The 24,508-nt window shown below is 43.1% G+C and overlaps 1 protein-coding gene and 1 non-coding gene across 2 annotated transcripts in view; one reads left to right on the forward strand and one right to left on the reverse strand.

Annotated features, from left to right (window-relative positions):
- The window catches only part of LOC126199541 (telomere zinc finger-associated protein-like), a 373,452-nt gene that overhangs the window by 161,528 nt on the left and 187,416 nt on the right, over window positions 1-24,508 (forward strand). The gene's annotated exons all lie outside the window — the stretch shown is intronic.
- Window positions 7,732-7,806, reverse strand: Trnat-ugu (transfer RNA threonine (anticodon UGU)). The gene has a single exon. It is a non-coding gene; the product is annotated as a tRNA-Thr (tRNA).

The following is a 24,508-nucleotide window of genomic DNA, read 5'->3' on the forward strand; positions in this document are numbered from 1 at the left end:
TTCTTCTTAACCGTAAATTAAATGAGAAGAAAAGAAGTTCGTTCCTTAGAAATTAAAAAAAGGTAAGGTTATAGTAACATCCCTTTTGAATTTCTCCTTCTTCTGAAATCCTCTATGTCTCTCTCTCTTTGTACTGAAACTGAAATGTATGCTTCTTTACAGTGTATGGATGCTGATACATTGCCTTAATACAATCATTTCGACATCTATAGAAACTGAAGTTCTTGTTTCTTGTTACAGAAAAAAGTAAATCTTTAACATAAAATAAAAAAATTGCTTCATTAAGACACTTATCTTCTACCGATTTTTGAAGCGTATAATAAACCTTGAAGATAGTCTGCGAACTATGGGTGAAGGGCAATAGGCCTAGATTTCCGAAAGGGATTTTATGTTAGTGGCTTGGAGACTTCCTAAGTAACAGAACCCAATACATTGTACTCGACGGCGAGACGAGGGTATCGTCAGGAGTGCCCCAGGGAAGTGTGTTAGGACCGCTGTTATTTTCTAAATACATAAATGATCTAGCGGACAGAGTGGGTTGGTCTGCGGTTGTTTGCTGATGATGATGTGGTGTACGGGAAGGTGTCGAGTGACAATAGGAAGGTATACGATGACTAATGCAAAGTTTCTAGTTAGTTTGATGAATGGCAGCTGGCTCTGAATGTAGGAAAACGTAAGTTAACGCATGTGAGTAGGGAAAACAAACCCGCAATGTTCAAATACACCATTAGTAGTGTGCTGTCGACTTCGGTTTACTGGTAGAATTTTGGGAAAGTGTGGTTCATCTGTGAAAGAGACCGAACATAGGACGCTATTGATACGTGTTCTTCGGTACTGCTCAAGCGTTTGGGACCCCGCCAGGTCGGATTAAAGGAAGACATCGAAGCAATTCAGAGATGGACTGCTACATTTGGGAACTTAAATGGGAATCCCTGGAGGGAAGGTAAAGTTCTTTTCAAGGAACACTATTGAGAAAATATAGGGAACCGGCATCTGAAACTGACTGCAAAACGAGTCTACTGCCTCCAACACACATTTCGCTTAAGGACCAAGAAGATAGCATACGAGAAATTAGGACTCATACGGAGGCATACGGAGAGTCGTTTTTCCATCGCTCTATTTGCGAGTGGAACAGGAAAGGACTAGTAGAGGTACAAGATACCCTCCGCTACGCACCGTATGGTGACTTCCAGGGTATGTACATACGTGTAGATGTAGATGGCTCAGTGGAAAATCCACTGATCTTTAACGCACGAATTTCATAATTCTGATAGGTCATTAATGCCTTTTGTGGTTGTGAATTACTTAGTCTCATCTCCGGTGTCTATACTTGTTGTTCCTGATCTTGTAATATGCCTGGAATTCCGTTTAGTTCTACATGATCCTACAATCCGCAGCTACTGTGTTATCTTTCCTCCCTTACGACTGTCCGCAGACGGTGTTCGGCGGGGGGGATCTCTTTCGAGTCAAATACTTGCATACCTTCAATCTAACTTTCCCCTAACTCACTACTGGAAGTAGTTGAAAGCTTTATCTATCATTTGTCCCTCTTCGTTAGTACTCGCAGAAATTTTCCTGTCCGACTTTCCAGTTGAAATTTGACTTAGCATTTCTGCACCAGCAGGCTCAGTTTTCTTCATTCTTGATTCTTCTGTTGCTTAAGATGGTGAATCCACAGACACTGCTTGATGTACAGATGATCTCGTTTCAAGGTTTGGCTATGGAGCACCGTCCATCGCGTCACCCTGAACGATCTCCAACGCGAACATTTACGATTTGTTTGTCATAAACTGTCTGCCATCGACTGCAATGTCTCTTTGACAATCATCTCGAAGGAAACGATTGATTGACAAATAGCCAGCACGGATTCAGCAAATATCGTCCTTGTAAAAAACAATTAGCTCTTTATTCTCAGGAAGTAATGAGTGTTATTGACAGGGGACGTCAAGTTGATTCCATATTTTTAGATTTCCTGAAGGCTTTTGACACCGTTCTTCACAAGAGATTTCTAATTAAATTGCGTGCCTATGGAATATCGTTTCAGTTGTGTGACTGGATTCTTGCTTTCCTGCTAGAAAGGTCAGAGTTCATAAAAATTGACGGAAAGTCTTCGAGTAAACCAGAAGTAATATCTAGCATTCCCGAAGGAAGTGTTATAGGTTCTCTGCTATTCCTCATCTACATAGTTTAGGAGAAAAAATGGTTCAAATGGCTCTGAGCACTATGGGACTTAACATCTGTGGTCATCAGTCCCCTAGAACTTAGAACTACTTAAACCTAACTAACCTAAGGACATCACACACATCCATGCCCGAGGCAGGATTCGAACCTGCGACCGTAGCAGTCGCGCGGTTCCGGACTGAGCGCCTGAACCACTAGACCACCGCGGCCGGCATAGTTTAGGAGACAATCTGGGCAGCCCTATTCGATTGTTTGCAGTCGATGCTATCGTTTGCTGTACTATAAAGTCATCAGATGATCAAAACCAAGTGAAGAATGAATTAGACAAGGTATCTGCACGGCCCAAAAAGTGACCATTGACTCTAAATCATGAAGTGTGATTTCTTCCACATGATCACTAAAAAGAATCCGCTAAATTGTAGTTACAATTTAAATTTCGAATAACATAAATTGGGATGATTATATAATGTTGCGGAGCCTCCTCCAGTGTCCTAGGTCCATGTATTCTTCTTCAGACAGCTCCAGCGTACTCATATCCTCTCTGATCTGATCAATGCATCGGAGTCGTGGTCTTCACCGTGGTCTTTTGCCTCTAATATCTTCCTCCACTACCTACCTGATGATCTGGCCTTCTCGACGCATTACGTGTCCATACCACTTTAGTCTTCGTTCTTAGATCACTGCCACGATGTCCATCGACTTGTATAGCTCCTGCAATTCACAGTTCTTTCTTTACCTCCATTCATCTCCATCCATCACTGGCCCAAAAATCTGAGGATGGCCTTCTCAGATATCAGGAGTTTTCTTTCCATCTTTTGGGCGATGATCCAGGTCTCTGTTCCATATAAGACTACAGTGTTGTATTATTGTCTTGTAGATCCTGCTCTTTGAGGATCTTGATAGAAGCCGGGACTTTAACACATTCCCCAGAGCAAACCTTTACCTGTTTCTTGCTTGTATTCGTGCTGCAATTTCCTGGTCTATCTCGTTCCTTTCATTGAGTCCCAAGATATTTAAAGTCTTTTACCTTTTCAAAGACTTTGTCCTCCACCTTCAGGGGTCTGTCATCATTTTCTGTGCTAACTATGAGGTATTTTGCCTTATTCAACTTCAGGCTTGCTCTCATTGCCTCTTGCAGTAATGTTCTTGTCATCTGAACCAGGTCTTACTCTTTCTCTGCTATTAAAACTACATCATCCACATAGGTCAGGGTATTGATCCTCCTTCTCAGCTGTATTCTAGTCTCTAGGCTTGCTACCTCTCTCAGGGCTCTCTCCAGTACCAAGTTAAACAGAACAGGGGAGAGGCAGTCACCTTGTCGCACTCCAGTCCTCACCTTTTAACTTCTCTGATATGTTTCCATTTACTTTCACCATTCATTTTGTCTCCTGGGTGCATATCTGTCTCAGTTTTATGAGTTTTCTAGGAACCTGAACCCTTTTCAGTTCTTGCCATATTGCTTGTCCATTCACACTATCATATGCTTTTTGAAAGTCCACAAAAAGCCAGTGAAAATTGTTGCAGAATTCCCAGCTCTTTGCTAACACTTGCCGTGTTGTATGTAAATGGTCTACAGTTGACTTCCCCTTTCTGATACCTGCTTGTTGGAATCCCAGTACTTTCTCGACATGTGGTGTTAGTCGCTTCAGCAACAACATGCTCAAGATCTTATAAGCTGTGCGTAATAGTGTAGTTTCTCTACAGTTGCTACATCTCATTGGTCTCCTTTCTTTAGTTTAGGGCAGATGACAGACTCCTTCCGTTCTTGGCAGAACACTTAGTACATGCAACTGGTCTACTAAAGAGATGGCTTACGCTGCACTTGTTCGTTCACTTCTGGAGTACTGCATTGCGGGGTGGGATCGGCATCAGATAGGATTCATGAAGGACATCGAAATGTTCAAAGAATGGCAGCTCGTTCTGTATTATCGTTAAAGAGGAGAGAGGTGCCACGGATATGACACACGAAATGGGGCAGTTATTAAATCAAAGGAGTTTTTCGCCGCAGGAGAATGTTCTCATGAAATTTCAATCACCAACGCTCTCCTCAGAGGGTGAAAATATTTTGTTGGGGCCCATCTACATATGGATAAATTACCATCATAATGAAATAAGAGAAATCAGAACTCGCGCGGAAATATTTAAGTGTTCGTTTTTCCTACGCGCTGTTCGAGAGTGAAACGGTAGAGAAGTAGATTAACGGTGGTTCGATGAACCCTCTGCCAGGTACTTAATTGTGAATTGAAGAGTAATCATGTGGATGTAGATGCAGATGTAGACGTAGACGGTGTGGTTCTTTAACGTTTGTTGCCTCGAGATTACCAGTATCACCTGTGCTATAATCCTCAACATTACTACTATCCTCGGCTTGACGTTTAGGAAATGGATCACTATTTCCCGTTGCTACATTGTTCTGATACTTTCAACGTAGGGAGGAAGACGGAAATTCCCGTTGGCTTAAAACATTTGGAACACCACTACTGTGTTCAGTCTTGTTGTAGACAGTCTCGGTAACAGTAACAGCAACTGAATTACTTTCAGCTGATGTGGCATCGGTTCTGACCGTTTCTCCACTTATTTTTGCTACGAGGTCACAAAATAGAGGTTTCCGTTTACTTTGGTTCAGCTCAAGACGGAAATTTCGTCTGGAACAGTGCATTTTAACGTGGTCTGTTCCATTACATATGAAATATGCTGGTAGTTCCCCGTGTATGCAATGTATGCTTGATAGTCCATACCAAATCGAATAAGAAATATCCACATGGAAGTTGAAAAAACCGATTGCGTCCGTACCTAATGAGTACTGGGATACAGATTACGGACAGTATCGGTTTTCATAAGCCTGCAATTTGAATTTTTTATTTCGTTTGGAACTTCCATGGGGATGCTAAATCACACAATGCCAAGTTGCCTTTGAGTAGACGAACGGCTAATTTAGAAACAGAGCCTGTTGCTAATGTAGCACTACACTCACGGATTATTCGCTTCTTCAGTAAGTTAGAGCGAAGTTTAATATAGAAATCGACTTATTAGTACTAAGTTTCACACTGTCTACTTGATCTCATGTTAGTTTCATGTGTGTAGTTACCCATCTCTGAATTTCGGGAGCTGTTGGACGCTCGTTGTCCTTGGCGAACTCCGGTTTCCAGTATTCTTCCGGGGATAGGTTTGCATTGTTGTTTATACGGTGTCACCCACCTAGGAAAGGGTACAACTGTCAGTTTTTATTGACGGGTCAGTGTAATAGACGCTGAGCGAGGCGGTACGGGTAGCGCTTACGAGTAGCTTGTAAACACTGGACACAGTGCAGTATGTGACCAATCGCTGCGACCTCTAAAGCTGAAATGTTCTTGGAACCGCTACTTCTCACTCAAGTAGCTCCTCAATTGACGTCACGAGGCTGAATGCATCCCGTACCAGTCCTTCCACCAAAGACAAATCTTTGGCAGACCGGGAAGCGAAGCCGGATCCTCTTCATGGTAGCTATCCACGCTGAACATTCAGCTACGATGACGAACCCGCTTAAAACTACGTCTAAGAAAAACAGATGCTACACCTTGTGTCAGTGGGGAAACCTAAGGAAGCCGGCCGTTGTGGCCGAGCTTTTCTAGGCGCTTCAGTCCGGAACCGTGCTGCTGCTACGGTCGCCGATTCGAATCCTGCCTCAGGCATGGATATGTGTGATGTCCTTAGGTTAGTTAGGTTCTAAATAGTTCTAAGTCTAGGGGACTGATGACCTCAGATGTTAAGTCCCAGAGTGCTTAGAGCTACTTGAACCATTTTGAAAACTAAGGACGTGTAATCCACCCACGAAGAAAGTAGCTTACAAGGCACTTGTCATCACTCGCCATCGAGTGCTGCTCGTCAAATAGATTCTCGCCGTGTAGGATTAGTAGATGAGGCAGGGCGGAATGTTTCGTCATGATTTCATTTAGTAAACGCGAGAGCGCTGCGGAAATGCTTATGAGATTGCATTAGCAAGCGCTACAAGAAAGGAATTGCTCATCTCGAACCGGTTTACTATCGAAATGCCGAGTGCCAACGTTTAGAGAGGGTTCAAGCAATTTGTTACTTCCTCGCACGTACAGCTAGCAGAATAACGATAGCGGGAAAATCAAGAAATTCTTGCACATACGAAAGCTTCCCAATAAACGTTCTGCAGCAGATGCCAAATGAAACACTACACTGAACAGGAAGGGACTGCACTCAATTTGTGGGCGGACGAGTTGTGGGGGTTTCTTGATTAGGAGAAAGGGAAGTGACAAACATTAGATGGCGTCTGTTCATTTTGGTGGGAGTAAATGAAACAGGCCACGAAAACTGTCAACGGCTGGGGAAGTTTTGGGTTTCATAAATATATGTTCCATGCCAGATTCTGTGATGTGGGAAAGAAGCAGGTGCAGGGTGATGTAATGTATCCCATTAAAAAAGGAATGGATGAAATTAATTTCTTGTGCTTAATTCTTCCAAAGGCTGATTATTCGGAAGTGGAACACATCACAGTGACCACAGCAGGAGTATAATAAAGAAAAGTATATCATTAGAATTTCAATTTCCATTGAAATCAAACATCCTGTTTGGCCAAAAGATCTCTGTTAAATGCTGGTATCTTCCTTTTCCTTTGTAGTCACTTGCAGAATCGTTACTGAGGAGCAGAGAAGCTTGGTGAGGTTCTATCGTTATAATATGATGTGTAACGTAACAGGGCTAACGGCCTTGCTGCACTGGTAACACGGGTTCCCGTCAGACCATCGAAGATAAGCACTGTCAGGTTGGACTAGCACTTAGATGGGTCACCGTGCGGGTCTGCCGACTGTTGTTGCCAGAGTGCACTCAGTCCTTGTTAGGCCAATTGAGGAGCTACAACTGTCACGAAAACTAACAACGGCCGGGACAGCGGTATTCTGACTACATGCCCCTGCGTATCCGTGTCTGGTGACGCCTAAGGGCTGAGGATGACATGGCGGCCGATCGGTATCGTTGGGCCTTCAAGGCCTGTTCAGGCAGTGTTTATTTATAATGCAACAGAATAATGTACATTGCACGCAGAAAAACAGTAACTGAACTTCGTGTTAAGAAATTTAAGTGGCAGGATTCGATTTACGAAAATTTCAAATGTGCATGTAATGGCCCGCAATCGACACATCATCGGACCAATCGTTTCCCAACGTAATTTTAAACTGAAAAATGAAACGAGGCTTTATGTATCGTTAATAATGGATATTGGTGCATTTCCTAACGAATAAAAATATCTCTCAGGTTAATTGCTTCTATAATTAATGACACAATTACAGAGAGCAAGAAAATGGCATGCCTAATTCTGCAAACCGTGAGACAAGAGAGTAACAAGGAGCTGTTCTCCTTATTTTGTTTTAAAACAGATGATAATCGAAAATCAATTACACATACACTCAGTACACCGATATCAGTTAGGTAGAACTTCAAAATGATTAGCTCGCTGACATTACGAGATACGAAATGATAATTAAATGAACACCCTAGCTGCAAGCAGGCGTTGATACACTTCGTTGGGGACATGTTGAAAATGTGTGCCCCGACCGGGACTCGAACCCGGGATCTCCTGCTTACATGGCAGACGCTCTATCCATCTGAGCCACCGCGGGCACAGAGGATAGTGCGTCTGCAGGGACTTATCCCTTGCACGCTCCCCGTGAGATCCACATTCCCAACATGTCCACAACACTACATTCGTAGTGCGCCTATTAGATGTTTGCCCATCATACTCATTACTCGTGGCAGATTAATCTACCAAGTCCCGTACGAGTTCGGGCATAGCGTGTGCATTCGCACCTTCTTGTGTGCGAACGCACACGCTATGCCCGAACTCGTACGGGACTTGGTAGATTAATCTGCCACGAGTAATGAGTATGATGGGCAAACATCTAATAGGCGCACTACGAATGTAGTGTTGTGGACATGTTGGGAATGTGGATCTCACGGGGAGCGTGCACGGGATAAGTCCCTGCAGACGCACTATCCTCTGTGCCCGCGGTGGCTCAGATGGATCAGTCTGCCTTCGGCAGTGACACAGTGCGGACCGTGTTGCTAGCCGGCCGCGCTGTGGTGCGCGCGCCTGTTTGTTTACGCCGGAGCAGCTTCGCGTGTGCGGTGTTGTGAGTCTAGGACGAGATGGCACACTCGTACAGAAAAACGACTTTGAAGTTCAGTTTTGCGACCGACTATACACGACCAAAGGCACACGAGATTGAACGTTTCTTCAGAGAAGAGGTAAAAATCGATCCACAGGAAATCGTGGGAATCAATTTATCGCTCGTTTCCAGCGTCGTCTATGTCAAACTTGTTGACGAGGCTGCTTGCGACAGACTTCTACAACGATCACCGAACGGGTATCGTTTCTGTCATGCCGATGGGAATGTAGGTGCGGTTACAGTCGATCACGCGGGAATGGGGATCCGCACTATACGCGTCTTCGAACTTCCGTTTGAGGTCCCGTCTGAACTTGTTACCGACGCCTTTCGACCATACGGTACAGTTCTATCCCATGTGGCCGAAAAATGGACTAGTTTTACCACGTATCCCGTTTTAAATGGGGTGAGACAAATACGGATAGAACTGCGCAAGCACGTCCCCTCTTATTTGTACATAGGAGGTTGTCGAGCGATTATCATCTATGATGGGCAACCTCGCACTTGCTCGGGGTGCGGGCAAGAAGGCCACGTCCGCTCGGAATGTCTCCAGCGACGTTTAGTGCAAACTCCACGGGATGACGTTCAGGTGCCACAACAGACGACTGTCTTACCGTTGACCTTTGTGGAAGCCCTGAGAGGCGACGTGAGGGAGATTTCCGATAGGCACCAGCAGCTGCCCCCTACAGAGAACATGGACACCAACGGACTGGAACTCCGACCGTCGGTTCCTCCACAACAGACACAGGACACCACACAAGAGATGCAGCTGACGGCCGCTCCAGGCTCATCCGTGGTGGCTGCTAGTGCTTCCACCGAGAGCGTGATAGGCCAGGACCAAGACGGAGGATACGCAACCCACACAGCCGATGCGGAAGCAAGGCAACGGAAACAGCGTTCGCCGAAGAGAAGAAAGAAGCGTCGACTGACTTCTGCTGACCATAGCCATAGTCCCGAGGGGACAGTGGACGACAACGACAGTATCGATCTGAGACCAGTGGATTCCACAGATACCGAGATGACGATGCAGGAACTACACAGCGATGATAACTTGATCTCTCCTTCTGGTGACCGGAAGGCGGAAGTGGAGATGACAACTGTCCAACATCAGAGCGATGACAACGTTACCTCCCATCCTTCGACCACTTCCGGAAATATGCTGGGGGACTGGGCGCAAGAAATGGACCAACAGGAACAGGATGAAAATACGAACGCGACGATTGAGGATAGTCCTGGCCAGAGGCCGGGAGGGGTCGGGAAATGTTGACCAACTTAGTGTGATGCGGAGCGCCGGGGGTGCAGATGGCCGCTTAATGACACCGCCCTACAACTGATGAACACAAGCCAGGCGTACCGCATTGCCACGATAAACATTAATGGCATACGGACACCGCTTAAAATTCAGATGCTGCAAGATATGTTACGCGCTGCGGACGTGGACATTGTACTCCTACAAGAAGTGCGTTTCACATCGCCGCCAGAGTTCTACGGTTACGAGGCACATTATTCAGTGCACGATGAAAGTGGATGCGGTGTAGCGATTCTCACCAGGGAAGGAATAGGAGTGGAAGACGTCAGGTCTCTCCCTTCGGCACGTGGCATAGCGATCACTGTCGATGGCGTTCGTTTCATCAATTTATACGCACCATCTGGCTCCACAAAACGAAGAGAAAGGGCGACTTTTTACACCGAAGAGATAGCACCTTTGTTCGCTGGACGCTTTGATAACTATATAGTGGGCGGCGACTTTAATTGTGTCGTCGACAAAAAGGACCAAGTACCTCATTATGTGCCATGCATGGAACTGCGTGCGTTGCTTACCGAAATGGCGCTTCTGGATACCTGGGAACTGCAGCATGGTGACAGACCGGGTTATACGTTTGTCACGGGACACTCGGCGAGTAGACTTGATAGGGTGTATGTGACACGAGCACTACGGACGGCGATACTGGATGCCGAAATCTGGCCAGCGGCTTTCACGGATCATATGGCGTACGTCTGTACGATTTCACTAACGCGTCAGAAGATATGGCGGAGTAAAGGTCACTGGAAAATGAATTGTGCACTTCTACGTGACACTGAATGTCACCGGTCGATAGAGGCGGCCTGGGAGACCTGCGTTCGCCGTCAACGAGCCTACTCCTCGGTTCTCCAGTGGTGGATAAAATGCGCAAAACCAACGATACGGAGAACGTTGATACGATACGGGCAGGACAAAACGCAGTGGAACCGCACAACGGCTGATTTTTATTTTACAGCCCTGAGGGAGCTGATGACCCAACAACCATCGCCGGAAAGACACACGGCCATGCGCAGGATAAAAGCCAAGTTATTACAGCTGACGAGACTAAGAATGGAAGGTATAATGGTCCGGGCGAGATTGGCGGACGCAGTTGCTGCCGAAACCCCCTCCATGCACCACGTGGTACGTGAACGTCAACGACGACGCAGGACATTGATCAGGGAACTAATCTCTGAAACTGGCCAGCAAGTTGTGCACCAGCGTGATATTGCGCATGTGTTTACCGACTATTTCCGCCAGTTATATGGACCTGTACATGTGAACCACGAGACACTACATGATGTCATCTCGGAAATGCCAGATAGAGGACCACCACTGGATGCAGAGACTTTCATCACAGCGATAACAGAGGACGAGCTGACAACCGCAATTGCCAGGGGGGCACCGAACAAGTCCCCAGGACAGGACGGCTTCCCAATTGAATTTTACCGCGCCTTTGCATACCTCATGGGACGGACCTGGATTCAGATGTACAACGAACTCCTGTTACCGCAGACTGAGATACCTGTCGAATTCACGGAGGGTATCATCATCCCAATACCCAAACCACGCGGTGGCAGAAATCCAGGAGATTATAGACCACTCACTCTCTTGAACTGCGACTATAAGATTTTCGCGCGTATCCTTGGGGCTCGCCTGCGGTCTTCACTTTCTGATAGACTCCTCATAAATCAAACTTGCCTCGGCGGTAAGAGCAACGTACATACGGCGCTCAGTGACTACCGAGATATCATCGCATTAGCAGCGGCATGCCGAGTGCGTGGGGCGCTCGTCTCTATTGACTTCGACCATGCGTTCGACAGAGTGGATCATACCTTTTTGCATGCGGTGATGGGCAGATTGGGAATCCCACAGGCCTTCATCCTAGTGATCATGCGACTGTTACACGGCGTACGATCAAAGGTCTTGGTGAATGGGCGGGGCACTGACTACATTGTTATTTCAAGGTCAGTTCGTCAAGGTTGCCCCCTTTCGATATTTTTGTATGCAATGGCTTTGGAACCCTGTCTATATGGTCTCCGAAGACGGTTGGAGGGAGTGCCGTTGCCACAACTGACCTTTCATTGCCGCGCTTATGCTGACGATGTGATGCTGGTGGCACGGACAGGCGAAGAAGTACGTACGACGTTGGCATGGATACAGCGATATGGGATGGCGGCAGGAAGCGTGCTTAATCTACAAAAATCACGCTGCATGAACGTCGGTCGAGGATTAAAACCGGGTGAGGAAGGCCCGCTCATCTTAGTTAAGACCATAAAATGCCTAGGTATTACGTTCCACTCGGATGTGCAGCGGACAGCAGCGGATAACTACCGACGCATATTGAAGCTGATGCGGACAATGGTGCTGTTACAGAAATTAAGAGCGTTGGATATGATTCAGAGGGTGACCTATGTTAACGTATACCTAGCACCGAGACTCACTCACGTAGCGCATGTCCTGCCTTTAACGCGCACAATGGCATCACGCATACAAGCAACTTTCGGAACCTACGTGAGTGTGGGACACCTGTTTAAGATCCGATACACAACGCTTACGCTACCACCTGGAGAGGGTGGACTTGGTCTAGTGAACGTGTATGAAAAGGCACGGGCGTTATTCGTAAGTACGATTTTCCGACAGTGGCGCGGTCAATTTCGCAATATCTCGGGTGCGTTAGCCGATGTACTAGCGCCCACTTCAATGCTGCCCCCAGTCAATGTGGGCCATATTTCACCGAAGCTGTCACATTTCAAGTCCTTTTTTTTGGAGCTTAGCTATGTCAGAGATTCCTTCCCAACAACACGACTACCGACGACGCGAGACGTATACCAACTCTTACTGCGCCGGTGCCCCAGGAATACCCTGGAAAAGAAGTACCCAGACAAGAACTGGCGACAGATATGGCGCGTTATACGGAACGTTTACCTTCCAACGTCGGTACGCTCAACATGGTATGTGGTGATAAATAGGAAGTACGCAACGAATCAACGGCGGCACGCGATTCATTTGGCGGACACTCCACTATGTTTAGGCTGCGCAACAGTGGACACTGATGAACATCGTTTAGTATGTAGTGGGACGGCTCCAGTGTGGCACTTGGCACAACAGATATTGGCGTTCCTGTTACGCTCCGCCCCTCACACAATTTCATCAGACACACTTTTTTTCCCCCAAGAATCTTATTTCCCGGTCCAAAAAACCAATGCGGTGACATGGGTGCGGGGAATGGTGGTGGGCTACGTATATAACGAATCGGAAAAGGACAAAATTGATTTTTGGCATTTTCTCCTGGATGGACACGCGAAGCTGCAACAGCATAAGAAATATAGGCAAGACTTCGCTAATTACTTGCGGCTTACATTTACCGACCCGCCGGCCAGATGGGGTGTGACGGGTGAGAGATGAGATAGACGAAGAAGCCGAGATAGACATCGATCACACTTACGGACCCTTAGTTAATTTCGAGAAGACGACCCAGTCTTACCCCAACGTCTGGAGAACGAGTCGATAGATGGCTCTTTTGCTCTATCGAACGTCGGGTCGTGAGCAGGTGTCGCCCCCGACACGTATTTCATTTCATTGCTACAGGAGCATGTTTCTTTTGTATTTGTACTATCCGCAATGTCTTCATGTCTTTCTTTTGGGCATTTTCAGTTTTATTCATTTCCTTAATTAATTAATTTTCTCATTAGCCACTATTTGTCAACATAGGGACTTTGTAGACAGTATTTATGCGATAGTACCACAAAATGTATGTCAGCAAAGGTGGTAAGCCTGACATTCGATAAAAAAAAAAAAAAAAAAAAAAAAAAAAAAAAGATGGATAGAGCGTCTGCCATGTAAGCAGGAGATAAAAAAAAAAAAAGTTGGTAGAGCACTTGACCGCGTTTGTAAAAAAAAAAAAAAAAGTTGGTAGGAGAAAAAAAAAAAAAGGCAATGCAGTCACGGACTGTGCGACAAAAAAAAAAAAAAAAAAAAGTGGCTACCGTCGTTCCTAAAAAAGGATAAAGGAAAAAAAAAAAAAAAGATGGATAGAGCGTCTGCCATGTAAGCAGGAGATCCCGGGTTCGAGTCCCGGTCGGGGCACACATTTTCAACATGTCCCCAACGAAGTGTATCAACGCCTGCTTGCAGCTAGGGTGTTCATTTAATTATCATTTCAATTCTAGCAAAGCTGCATGGTCATATATAGTTAAAATTACGAGATACATTAATTTATTGCGGTAGTGGGGATGTGTTGACAGACACGCACGCCCCCGAGTTGTACATATAATTTCTGCCGATCGTCCAAAGCGACTTCGATTTCATCAAGAGTCGATAGCCTGTCATGTTCTGGAGGAAGTCTGTGAAATGACAGCTTTCTACTGCACTATGGCAAATCGGTCTAGAACCCTTTTGCACTTCCTAGCCTCTGTAAGCGCAAATGACAATACAGCAGCAAGATAAGCTGAGATCTCGAAACCACTCTTACACGTTTATACGAATGTCTTAATGCGCATTTATTAATACTTCAGAGACTTAAACATTCACATCGAAAACGGATACCGTGTTAGAAAGTCTTAATACAAAAGCAGATAAAAAACTATAACTAAAAATTTGTAGAAACCTTAGAGAATCACTCGACAAAAACATGCTGGTGTGAAACAATACCACATTGAGAGCCATAGTGACAGAGTCTTATTGTATCAACAACTATGGCATGTGTCATACATGCGAGAAGTCTGTATCAGTCTGGGTGCGAGGGACAAATAAATGGATCAAATGGCTCTGAGTACTATGGGACTTAACATCTGAGGTCATCAGTCCCCTAGAACTTAGAACTACTTAAACCTAGCTAACCTAAGGACATCACACACATCCATGTCCGAGGCAGGATTCGAACCTGCGACCGCAGCGGTCGCGCGGCTCCAGACAGTAGCTCCTAGAACCGCTCGGCCACCCCGGCCGGCGCGAGGGACAACGAACCAATCGGAACGCTAGGTTTTATCTACTTACACAAAAAATTAACTTGTCTGCATTTGCATGCCCCAGACAGCCTGCCCCGTTCTTCTTTGTCCTCTGTACAGGTTTTATTAAAGTTAATTAATAAGTACTAAAAGTGCTAGCTCTTCATTCACTCAGTCGTTTTACGCGCTTACTTGTAAGCTCGCCAGTTTTGTCTCCAAATACACTGGAAATTTCTAAGCGTTTGTGAAGCTGGTAGGTATTTCCGCTCTGCACAAAAACTTGTAACTACACATTAACCATCTTCCTGTGACCAAACGCATACAGCTAGTCACAACTACTATCGTTTCCGCGTCACTACTAAAACTCATGTAAAATAATTCCTTCATCTAAATGTCACAGTCGATCCTGCCTGAATTTGTGTTGCAATTCTTAGTTTTCTTGTGTCACTATGTTGACAGCTATGTAAGTATTATTTCCAGATTATTTATGTAGTGTAAAATAAGCGTGAGCGAAGCTGTCTACGGACTACAAAAATAACTGTTTCTATTCTGTTGAGGCCACTTTCATCGTTTGGGGCGTCGACGTAAGGCGAAGATGGTTCCTAGAACATTGTTCGAAGACCGATTACTTCGAAGACCGATTACTGGAGCCGGCTAGTGTTACTATATCTGCTTCCTGTTATTCTGCAATGCTGTGCTCCGCGTTTCATTGCGTGTTCGTTTCTCATATGCGGTTTTCTAATTCTACTGTAAGTTTAGCAGTCCCTCTTGACCTGTAACAAAGAAACACCCATCCCCATAACGACAGGAGGTGCACCTTTAGAGCATTAGTCAATGAGAGAAAGAAGTGTGTATTACGCTGCTTGACAAATAAAGTCATCTCTACCGTGAGAATGCATCGGTGTACCCTCACTACACAGTTGTTTACCACTGCGTTTTCGGCACGGAATTTGTGTTATGCTTTAGTTTTGTCTTCTTCATTTGATCATGATTAACAGCATCTTTATCCGAGTGAGTGAAATACTCAACCCGTCAGTCACGAGCAGTGTGATTAACCAGAAGATTGTTTCGCTTACGGCAGACTGCGTGCAGAAAAATGTTAATTGGTATACACTCCTGGAAAGGTGCAGAATACCACGTGAAAACTACTGCATGAAAAAATTTCCAAACTTGAGGTAACAAACTAAGAATTCAGTTTCTTCCGTAGCGATCCCGTAACACTGTTAACGTACTATTAGTCCAGTACGTTTACAGTACGAGATCGGTACAGAGAAAACTGAATTTTTAGTTTGTTAAGTAAATGCTGGAATTGTTTTCATGCAATGTCTTTCACTCAGAGGCACGTAATCTGGCATTAAACTGTGCTCCATGAGTTTTTGCGGCGTTCCGCTTACTGTTTTGTATATATTTGTGTCCGTTTTGCATTCCTCTCGGAATAGTAATGTCAGTGTGCGTTTAGGAAGATATTTACAGCATCATTGCAGTTTGAATACAAAGTTGCAACGTTATCTCCCTGTTTCATTTCTATAAGATGCTTTCTTTAACCGTATCCAGCACTATAATCAGGATCGCTATAGTCTATCTTACTTTAATAATGCTAATCACGGTACACAGTTTTTTAACAACTATTCATTAGAACTTTATGAAATTTAAGATCTTGTTTATTTCAATCTTTTTGTCATATTCTAGGACGACAATATAACTTATCACGAAATATTTCTTAGGGCAGCATGCATTAATGAAAATTTACGCTACTGTAGAAACAATATAGGGATGAAAACTATGAATACTGGTAATTGAAATACACAGCGTCTGAAAACTCGTTAACAATTAAAATCCATAGATTTATGAGCTAAACTAATATTGGCATCACAACTTAGGAATTAACCTTGGTAATATTTTAGATTGCTAATCTATCATACTTTGATAAGTAATATATGTTGGTTTTCTAGATGTTGGTTAACGAGCTGAATTGTACAACAACTCATTTCTTGTATCACCGATTACATAAAGTAATTAAATTTAAACACAGGTGTGTACTACACAATAATTCTCGTAAGAGAGCGTATGCAGCTTTAGTTTAACTTACCTCATTTCTAGCTCTTGGATCATTGTCTATGAGAAGTACTAATGTGGGGTTGACCTCAGTGCGTTAAGATACTAAATTACGTTTGTATAACGTTTACTATTCGAAGCAGACTACATAATTCAATACGAGTATGTGGTATTCAGAAACCTCGCGTATAAAATAACAAAAGTGAAAGCACGCTATAAATTTACATGTTTCGCACCTTCAGCAAAAGCAATTTTCCTAAACAGCAACAAAATTCATTCACAGTAAGAAACAGTTACCGATTAAAGATAGTTCAGAATGCAGTAACTGTTGTGTGGATACTTTTTTGTGTTTCTGTCCATAATTTTCATCCAGCACTCGGTTATAGTAACGGTAAATCTAATAATTAAAAAATCAGTCACATTATTATCCTCCGAACCTTATACCTTTCCATCTTACATAGTTCCTGTACATAGTTCTGACACTTCGATCGGCAGCGATATAGCTACGATATCCGTGTCGACCAGGTCATCGATCTTTGTAAATACATAAGCAAATACACTTATACTTACACTACGCTGTAATGTTTTGTCTGAGGCATAAGTCTCAGAATGAAATTAGGATAGATTTCACCCTCTCCTTCCGACCAAAGTTTTCGGGAGATTTCCCTCGATTGTAAATTCCCTATAAAATATTCTTCCCAATTTGACCCCCTCTGTTCCCCTCACAGACCACCTGGTGCCCGACTGAAGTGATTTTGCCTCAACAGTGGGTCAGAACTCGAAAACCCCGATCTATGTTTAGGTGAAGCGAAGGAAAAATATATACAGGGGGAAAAAAGGAAGAAAAGATGTGATTATTGACTATATCAAAAATTTGGCACACTTCAATTGTGATATGCGCTAAGGCTCTTCAAGTAATGTTATTATGGTTCTTGGTGTGTGAATTGTATGTCTTTTTTCATTCGTGTACTGATTTATCATGGTACTGCTTAACTACTTGAAAATGTGTCGTTTTGGGTATTAATAACCGCTTCAGCTGTATTTGGTCCGTTATTATTGGATCACTACCGGTTTCTTGGCACTAAAAGCCACATCTTCAGGTGAACATATGACTCAAACATTAGAGCGAAAAGCTCGGAACCTTTTCACCCAGCATTCGCTGTCTGTCAGAACAAAACACCGCTAAAGGGCGGTATGGCATAGAATAAAACAGCCGGATTCCAATTTAGTGTATGGGTCCGCTTCTCCGATCTATACGGAACCGCGTACAGTGGATGCGGCCACGTGCTCCACTAAACGCATCCGGCTGTTCTGTTTTATGACAAACCACCCTTTAGAAGTGTTTTGTTCTGACGGACAATGAATGTTGGATAAAAAGATTCCGAGCTTTTCCGCTCTAATGTTTTAGTTATATGTTCACCTGAAGATGTGGCTTTTAGTGCCACGAAACCGACAGTGGTCCAATAATAAAGGACTAAACACAGCTGAAGCTTTTATTAATATCCCAGATGACCACTCACAGCTGTGGATCCCTAACTATAAGATTTTCCACTTGAAAATGACTTAGGCCGAAACCGACAGTGGAATAAATTGTCATACCTCAGACAGTCGACTGGAAAAATGTTGTCATTTCATACAATGTCTATTGATAATAACTCCCAGTAAAGAATTAAATGAAAGACATTTCTTGCTCTTTTCAAATCTAAATATAATTTGTCTTGTGTCGAATTTGTAGTTATCGTTTAAATGTATTATAAACTGACCTCATAATGGAATCATAAACCCAAAGCCGTCCTATATCTTCATAACAGTCCATGTATGTCAATGTAGTATCTGATTAAGACAAGGTTCCCACTGCTTTTGGTTACATTTAACCATGCAATTGTCGAGGACAAAATACAAAAATGTGCCATGTGAAACTGGAAGCAAATTATGAAATAACTGTATAACAACAATGCTGTGCCTCGATCTATGTGCAATGAAAAAGTAATAATATTCCAAAACTTCAGCACAATCAGTGCCTATCGCGACAATAATGTGTTATATAAAGATCATTACATAAATGGGTTCAAAACTGACACTTAACATATTTATTATGTTTTTGCTTTCCTTAATTAAACTGAATTAATGAAAGTGAAATGGTATGAAGGAGCCTGAGGAAAGTTTTAAATTGATAATTATTTCGAATGTGTACGGAACAATTTATGTGTTGGCTCCCACGTACTTAGTTAACGTGTGTAATAGTGTACTAACACAAATACAGATTTGCATATTATTCGTTATTTATTGTTGTATCGTTTTTCTTTTTATCTTTTTTTTTCGAAGTAGGAGCTACAGGTACATGGCATGTATTGAGAGAGTGGCATTGTGTAGTACCTATAAACTAATGACTTCTTTAATAAGTTACGAATTTTTAAGGTTGAACGATTTGTTTACTCCGTTGCGGATAAGCACAAGTGCATATTATTAATCTTTACCTACATGGGAACAATTTCTTTTCTTTGAAGTGCACGAAAAACCTCTTCGAGTTTTAACGTGTACTGTTGCCGCCTTGTTTGGCGGTCGCCTGTCAAACAGACGATTTGTGAAATGTTCTTGGACTCCAATCGCGTTGCGTATTTTATTGTGCTTCATTGTGCTAGATTCCCACAGCGAAATTAATATTTCTGATTTAGAGGTTAGCTACATCATAAATTAAGTATATTTAGCATAAGACATAGTAAAGTCTATGTTGTAAGTAAGGTGTGATATTTATGTCCAACAAAGAACAGTTATATCAAGTGGTGTGCTGACTGCGTATCTGACTTACCTAACTCTGTTTTAAACAATTTGTCTAATAGCAAGAAAGCAATACCAATGAACCCAAACTAATTAAAACCTGTGCGCGATAATGACAAACTAGAGGTAAGTACATTCAGATATACTCGATCTCACTACAGCCCTGTAAATCCGAATAAGTACAAAATTGGTCCCTGTGCGAAAATACATAAACTATGTGAAATACATTTCTTTCCTCGTATTGGTGTCGCCTTGGATAATGCATTGTTCTGCTCTCAGCACCACTAAACTGACTACAGTTGCAAAACCCAAAATGCAAGACATTTGAATGGGACACATTTAGAATTTCTGTAAACAAAATCGCCTTGGAATTGGGAGGCGGACCTTGACTGAGGAGAATGACTATAATATCTTTTTTAAAATTGTTGCAATTGTTGAGCCATATCATAAAAATTACATTTACGCAAACAAATGATCTTTACATAAAATACAAAAAAATTCTTGGGGTTACATACAAAGCTGGTCTCATTGTAATTCGTTCAAGAGCAAAGTGCATAAATAGATGAATATTGATTACCTTATTGTTGATAGATGTAACAATACGTAGAAAGATTCTTCATCAAACTTTCATAAAAGTATTTGTTGCATTCTCTTAATTAATTTTACTTCAAACTTTATGTCTTTCAAAAATCATTAATACACAACATTGAATATTTAACACTAAACGACTGCTCACTCCGGAACATCGCAACAGACACTGCCAGCCTCTGACGCGCTACTCTTGCTACTCCCGAGCAACAACTTCCTACAACTGCGCGACCTAACATAAGCTCTTTGTTACACATACTCTGACTCAGCGACAGCTGCCTGGCCGCGTTCTTTCGCACATAAATCTTCGTAATCGATATGTCGCTTATGCTCTTGGATGATACTTTAAAATTTTCCATTTTCATTATATGTACCTATTTCAACATTTATGAAACAATCAGTCATAAAAATTACACTGGATTAGGCGCCATCGTTACAAACACAAGAAGAATGAAATATGTCAATGTAGACAAATATGTCGAGGTAGCCAATTGCTCAAAAAAATGAAGAGGAAGTAGAAAACTACATGTTATTCCAGTATATTTACAGTTTTGGGAAGCAGCAGAAGAATTGTTAGAGTCTTATTGTTTCGTCAATTGCGAGGTGATAGTTCAATGGAGAATGGTTCCGCCGAGCGGTTCAAGGCGCTTCTCCGGAACCGCGCTGCCGCTGCAGTCGCAGGTTCGAATCCTGCCTCGGGTATGGACGTGTGTGATGTCCTTAGGTTAGTTAGGTTTAAGTAGTTCTAAGGCTAGGGGACTGATGACCTCAGATGTTAAGTCCCATAGTGTTTAGAGCCATTTTTTAAAATGGTTCCATAATAACTTCTACATTTTCCGTGAAAACTAAACTCTTTCACGTTCACTTCTACACTATGTGACCATAAGTATCCGGACACCTGGCTGCAAATGACTTAAAAGTTCGTAGCGCCCTCCATCGGTAATACTGGAATTCAATATGGTATTGGCCCACCCTTAGCATTGATGACGGCTTCCACTCTGGCAAGCATACTTTCAATAAGGTGCTGGAATGTTTCTTGGGGAATGGCAGGCCATTCTCCACGGAGTGCTGCAGTGAAGAGAGGTATTGATGTCGGTCGGTGAGGCCTGACACGAAGTCGGCGACCCAAGACATCCCAGTGGTGTTCTATAGAACTCAGGTCAAGACTCTGTGCAGGCTAGCCCATTACGGGGATGTTATTGTCGTATAACCACTCCGTCACATGCCGTGCATTATGAACAGGTGCTCGATCTTGTTGAAAGATGCAATCGCCATCCCCGAATTGCTCTTCAACAGCTGGAAGCAAGAAGATGCTAAAAAATCGATGTAGGCCTGTGCTGTGATAGTGCCACGCAAAACAACAAGGGGTGCAAGCCCCCTCCTTGAAAAACACGGCCACACCTTAACACCGTGATTCGCCACTCCATACAACGTTTTTCCACTGTTCAGTCGTCCAATGTTTGTACTCCTTACACCAAGCGAGGCGTCGTTTGGCATTTACCGGCGTGATGTGTGGCTTATGAGCAGCCGCTCGACCAAGAAATCCAAATTTTTTCACCTCCCACCTAACTGTCATAGTACTTGCAGAGGATCCTGATGCAGTTTCGAATTCCTGTGTGGTAGTTTGGATAGATGTCTGCCTATTACACGTTTCGACCCTCTTCAGCTATCGGCGGCCTCTGTCAGTCAAAGGAGGAGGTCGGCCTGTACGCTTTTGTGCTGTGCGCGTCCCTTGCGTTTCCACTTGACTATCACATTGGAAACAGTGGACATAGGGATGTTTCGTAGTGTGGAAATCACGCGTACAGACGTATAACACAAGTGACACCCAATCACCTGACCACGTTCGAAGTCGGTGAGTTCCACGGAGCGCCCCTTTCTGTTCTCTCACGATGTCTAATGATTACCGAGGTCGCTAATATGGAATATGCAGAAGGTGGCAGCACAATGCACCTGATATGAAAAACGTATGTTTTTGGGGGTGTCCGGATACTTTTGATCACATAGTTATATGACTACTCTGCAATTCGCTAGTAAGTGCCTGACAAAGTGTTCACCGAACACCATCAGAATGTTTCTTTTCCGCTCCACTCTCGAACAGCGAGTGGGAAAAATGAACACTTAAATGTTTCCATCCGATCTCTGATTCTCTTAAGCTCCGCTCCGCAAAATGGGAACCTCAGTGAAGGTCATATATGTTTTATTAGCAACAGTTATCTACACCTTCTAAGTACTTCTCTACACAGTCGCCGCTCCGACAGACATCATTCCAACTATCCAGTACCCTTGTCATAGAAGGCAGCAGCCTTTGCTTTCCGCCAATTGTCTACGCTGGTCTGACAGTTACGATTATGTGCGGCTGCACGAAAGCGGGCGAACGCTCTCGGCAGGCACCTATACTTGGCGGGACACATTATTTTCTACGCATCCTTACAAGCTCGCTGTGCGTTCAGAACTGCAAAGCACAGCGTGATGCGACCGACAGGCGTACCAGAGACACTGTCCAACACATTCGCGCAAAGCATCATCGGATTTTCACAGTGATTTCCATTTCGCGACTGATCGGTGCTTACTTTCTGGACAAGCCTCGCATTTTATTATGATGTTCATTACTCCCTGTGGACGCCAACAAAACACTTTCGCAATCGGAGGAGAAACTAGGTGATCGAAATTTCGTGAAAAGATCTCGCCGCAACGAAAAAACGCCTATGTTTTAACGATTGCCACCCCAGCTCGCGTATCCTATCCGTAACACACTCTCCTGTTTCGCAATAATACAAAACAGTCTGCCCTTCTTTGAACTTTTTCGATATCCTCCGTCAATCCTACCTGATACGGATCCCATACCAAGCAGAAATACTCCAGCCTCTTTAGTAAATCTATTTCAACTTCCATCTGCCAGTAAAACGCAGTCCTTGGTTAGCTTTCCCCACAACATTATCCATGTGATCAGTCCAGTATACGTTATTAGCTATTGTAATTTCTTTAGAATTGTATGATTTATCGTGTAACTGAAATTTAACGGAATTCTTTTAGCTCTCAGGTGGATGACCTCTCACTTTTCATTAGAGTGAATTGCCACTTTTCACACCATACTGATATACACAATCACGACTGCTTAAGGACATTCGTATCTACTTCCTTTAGAATATGAATCAAGTGTTGTATCATTGAATAGCTATACTCTGTGAGACGTCATAGAGTAGGCCAATCATCCGATATTAACAATTCAAATCCGGTACTTCATTACTACAACTGTGCAGAGACTGCCCAAGTACTACTGAAAGGATTCGGAATCAATAACTTGGCCATCATGTTTCAGCTAGCTACGAAAATCATAATACTGTAAATTGGGTTCAAGAAATCTAGACGGTGAAAGAGATCTAAAAAAATTCGAAGTCACTAAACAATTAATGGGTAGTTACTTCCAGGTTCCTTGCCTTCAGTGAATTTCCTAGTACAGATATACCAATACAGGAATAACCACCTTACGTAAAAGAAAATTTAGAATTTATTTTATTTTCGTGTAAGAAATTCAAGGACTGAAATCAGGAACTGACAGACGGCATATACAGCGGTTTAGTGCTCCTCATTTAACTGACAACTAAAGAAATGAATGTAACTTCTGATAAAATGAACCACATTTAGTTTCATTAAAAGCGGGATTCCTCTCCCATACATGAGAGACTTGACGGTGAAATCAAATAAATGAAATTTTTTAGGCTCAAGCTTAATACATTGATCTTTACCATCAAGATAATGTGTCTAGACAGTAGCTGTGACAGAGACACGCTGGTTAACCTTGCTGCATTCATATGTCAGGTTGTATCACAGCTAGGATAAAAGTGTTCGGGCCAAGAATAAGGTGCTGAAAGAGGTATGGCTGGACAAAATAATAAGAAAGAACTGTGTCTTCTGCAGCGCATGATTTTCATATTACTTTACTCTCTCGTGTTGTCCCAAAGCTTGTTTTTGATGAGAGTTGTAAGATTTAACAAAATGTCACTTTAACTTATTTCGTATTGTGGAATTTAAATTGTTCTCTCGCATTATTATTGGTTTTGATAAGAATTCTAAGATTTTATGAAAAAATATCATTTTAATTTATTTCGTCTTGGGAAATCTTTTCTCTGCGCATCTTTTTCGCTACAGGCTATATTGTGAAATTTGCTGCAAACCTCACTAAAAAATTGCATGCTGGAAAGTACTTTCCGTTATAACTCGTTGTCTAAAATTACACGTTTTGGTACGTATATCGATGCATGAAAATATTCTTAACGATGACTGACAAATTTTATTGCAAACTTGAAGAGTAGATAACTGGACGGAGGCAAAAATTAAAGACCTCAATACAACTGACCCGCCCGAAACTAAATCTTCTCGTTTTGCCATAATAAATAATACGGTCGACGCAGTGGGGAGATTACGGCACGGTATTCCGAGGATCGTGAGGTTGAGTCCTTATGTGGAAACGTTTTTCTCTTTTATTTCAAATTTTTACCTTAATT

The sequence above is a fragment of the Schistocerca nitens genome, chromosome 8, assembly GCF_023898315.1.
Source record: "Schistocerca nitens isolate TAMUIC-IGC-003100 chromosome 8, iqSchNite1.1, whole genome shotgun sequence".
Taxonomy (NCBI): Eukaryota; Metazoa; Arthropoda; class Insecta; order Orthoptera; family Acrididae; genus Schistocerca; species Schistocerca nitens.